The sequence below is a fragment of the Mustela erminea genome, chromosome 2 (genome assembly GCF_009829155.1).
Source record: "Mustela erminea isolate mMusErm1 chromosome 2, mMusErm1.Pri, whole genome shotgun sequence".
In the NCBI taxonomy this organism is placed as follows: domain Eukaryota; kingdom Metazoa; phylum Chordata; class Mammalia; order Carnivora; family Mustelidae; genus Mustela; species Mustela erminea.
Genome location: NC_045615.1, coordinates 154666341 through 154670030, shown reverse-complemented (window position 1 = coordinate 154670030; position 3690 = coordinate 154666341). Strand labels below are relative to the sequence as shown.

At 39.3% G+C, this 3690-nt stretch overlaps 1 non-coding gene across 1 annotated transcript; it reads left to right on the top strand.

The window, feature by feature from the left end:
- Positions 1–927: 927 nt before the first annotated feature.
- On the top strand, positions 928–1077 carry LOC116585447. Its single transcript, XR_004283636.1, has one exon. It is a non-coding gene; the product is annotated as a small nucleolar RNA SNORA62/SNORA6 family (small nucleolar RNA).
- The last annotated feature ends 2613 nt before the right edge of the window (positions 1078–3690 follow it).

Below are 3690 nucleotides of genomic sequence, written 5' to 3'. Positions count from 1 at the left end.
GCCTGCTTCCCCCCCTCTCTCTGCCTGCCTCTCTGCCTACTTGTGATCTCTCTCTCTCTCTGTCAAATACATAAATAAAATCTTTTTTAAAAAATACTTTTAAGAAAAGCCTCTCTACGGAGGTGACATTTTTGTTAAGACCTGAAACAAGAGGAGGAAGCAGTCTTGCAAAGAGCGAGGGGAATGAGCATTTTCTAGTAGAGGAAATAATAAGCACAAATGCTCTAAGATAAGAAAGAGCTTAAAGAGTTCTTAGAGCTGAAAGGTTATGGCCTGGGCAGAGTGAGCAAGAAAATTGGCATCAAATAAAGCTGGACATGGAGACAGAGGGCAGGCTGGGGTAAGCTAATCTGAATAACATTTCATTTTTTTTTTTAATTTGGAAAATTTCAAACCTATACAAAGGGGAGGAAATTAATATAATGAATCCCATCGTACAGCTTCAGCAATTATCAGTTCATGATCCGTGATTAACATTTTGGAAAGATCACTCTCCCTTCTTGTGGAGAATGGACCAGGGGGAGCCAACAAGTCACAAGGGAAACCAGGAGACTATTCTAATAGTCCAGTTGTTTCTCAGTTGTGATTTGGTTCAGCGTAGTGTCATTAATAATAGAAGAAATTAATAATCTCAGGGTAAAACCAACAGCACTTGGTGATAGATTGTGGAGGTTGGGGAAAGGAGATTACTCCAATTATTTTTGGCTTTAGTAACTAATGGAAACAGCCATTTATTGAAACAGGGAAGATATGAGTCACAATTTGGGGGTTAAACTAAAAGTTCCATTTTAGATATGTTAGCTTCGAGATGTCTATTAGACATCAAAATAGTCAAGTAGAGTTTTGTCTACTGTGCCAAGGGGGGGCGGGAGGAATCTGAACTAGAGACATGAATGCAGACCTCAGCAAGTAAACAGTATTTGAAGCCCTGCGCATTTTAGAGCTCAGAGTTGAGACTGGCAGGCCAGAGAACTCACAAGTGTAGGTGGTGCGCTACACGAGGGGCAAGTCTTTTGCTAATACCACAAGCGTCTCTGGCCCACTGAGTGGAGTTTGATAGTAATTCTTGCTACAAGTAAAAAACAAAAGGTGTTTGAAGCCATAAGATGGGCTTCCAAAAAGGAATTTACATGCCCAATAAGGATAGACAAAGCAAAGCGTTACCTGTAAGCATCTGGGTTTTTTCTTTCTTTACTTCTCTTCCCCGCTATCTCTGGTTTCTGATCACCATTTACCCAGTTGTGATGATGATGTTGTAGTTATGTTGTTTTTGTTTTTTAAGAGTCCATACGTGTTAAAAATATATGCTGAAATAGTTACAGATGAAATAATATGCCTGGAATTTGCTTCAGAAGAGAGAATTAGGAGTACTGATGAGATGAGATTGGCAGTGAGTTGATAGCAGTCAAAGTCAGGTTGATAAGTACATGAGGATCCTTATACCCTCCTGCCTACTTTTGTTTAGCTTTGAAACTTTCCATAATAAAAAAGAAAAATAAGTAGCAGGTCTCCTTTTGAAGAGGCCAAGAAAAGTATTATTAATGATAGGAACTTAAAATCTGCTGATATAAACAATGATTCTTTGGACTGGAGCATTCTTTCCTTGCCCTCATATTAGCCAGGTTTTTTTCTGCCTATATATTAAGATATTCTTTTACATGTAAAGGCAAAAGCAAATGCCATCAATGTCAGAGAGAAGAAACACTGAATTCAAACCCTGTGTCTAAATCTGGGCGTCCGTGTTTCTTGGGTAGCTGATCCCTTCTGATTCAGGAATGTTATCTGACTGTGAAAGAATGGATACCTGAACAGCAAATACGAGAAAAAGTACAGCTGGGCCACAAACCCGTAGTGACTTGTAAAACGCATTCTGTTGTACAGCAGTATTTTGGTTATATAACATCTCGGCTGATGTGGTAATTATTCCATCTAATTAGTGTATTGCATAAGATTGTTTTTATAGCTGCAATATTTTGAATATTTCTTTTTTTTTAAGATTGTATTTATTTACTTGAGAGAGAGAAAGAATGAGAGAGAGAGCATGAGAAGGGAGAGGGTCAGAGGGAGAAGCAGACTCCCTGCTGAGCAGGGATTCCTGATACGGGACTTGATCCCAGGACTCCAGGATCATGCATGACCCAAGCCGAAAGCAGTCACCCAACCAGCTGAGCCTCCCAGGCGCCCCAATATTTTGAATATTTCTGATGGTCTAGTCACTCCGCTAAGTTTTTCACATATTTTGTCCCTGTTTACCCCCATGTTTATAAATAGGTTTATGTCATTTATTCCTTACCTGGCCCCATATGGTTGGTGTTAGGTATTACTTCCTCCATTTATAAGTAAGGAAATTAATGCTAAGAGGTTACGTATATAATTTGCTCAAAGTCATCTGGCTAATAAGTACAGTCTGAATTCTGTAAATCCCATTCCTCCCCCCCCATTCCCAGGATGACCTAAATTAGAATGAATCTATGCTAAATGAATTTTGGCATCCTACACGAGCCCACTTAACACACCTAGCAATTTAACCTAATCCTTATTAATGCTCTTTAGATTTTAATTCTATACCTCGCTTCATTAAAAACAACCATGTACGATTATTCACAATCCAGTGTATGGTTAAAAATACTTCTCAAGGATATATTATTCTGATATAATAGGAAAGAATAGAAATATGAAAGATTGGTTCATGAAGCTTGGTGTCTCTCAGTGCATTCATTTATCACTAAAAGCCATAAAGTATCAAAACACAAAGCTTATTTAATGTATTACAATGGAAGAAGAAATCTTCCATTGATTCCAAAACTAAGCCAATACCCTCCCTTCAAGCTGTTCATTCTTTTGAAGGTGAGGTATGCGCAATAGAAGGCTAAATTTAAGACAATGATGAGCTGCAAATCATTTATCCACTGAACAAGAATTTATTGTCTACTACGGCCTCTGGGAGCAAAAAAATTATGAATCCTGTAGGTCATTGGGAAATATAGGCAATCAAATAAATAAAAGCAAAATTAAAAATTGTGGGGCGCCTTGGTGGCTCAGTGGGTTGAGCCTCTGTCTTTGGCTTGGGTCGTGGTCTCGGGGTCCTGGGATGGAGCCCTGCGTCAGAATTGAGTCCTGCATCAGGTTCTCTGCTCAGCAGGGAGCCTGCTTCACCCTCTCTCTCTGCCTGCCTCTCTGCCTACTTGTCATCTCTCTTTGTCAAATAAATAAATAAAATCTTTAAAAGAATATTAAAAATTGTATAAGTTTCAGGAAAGAAAAGTCCATGTTATATATGAGCATATATTAAGGGGACACCTATTTTTGGTTGTCAGAGAATTGGATCCTGCAAATTCAGAAACGAATAGCACAGGGACACCTGGGTGGCCCAGTCAGTTAAGCGTCTGCTTAGATCTGAGCATCTGCTCAGTCTGTGATCCCAGGGTCCTGGGATTGAGACCCGCCTCCAGCACCCTGCTCAGCAGCGTGACTGCTTCTCCCTCTGTCTCTGCCCACCCCCTCCTCCTTGCTTGGGGTCTTTCTCTTTCTCTCTCTCTCTGTTCAAATAAATAAATAAAATCTTGGGGGGAAAAAAAGAAACAATTAGTACATATTTACTTCTTGCATTTAAATCCTGTTATGTTTATAAACAGCATGATTTAATAAAACTACTAACCCTCTTATAATCGCCAGCCCACTTTCAGTGTT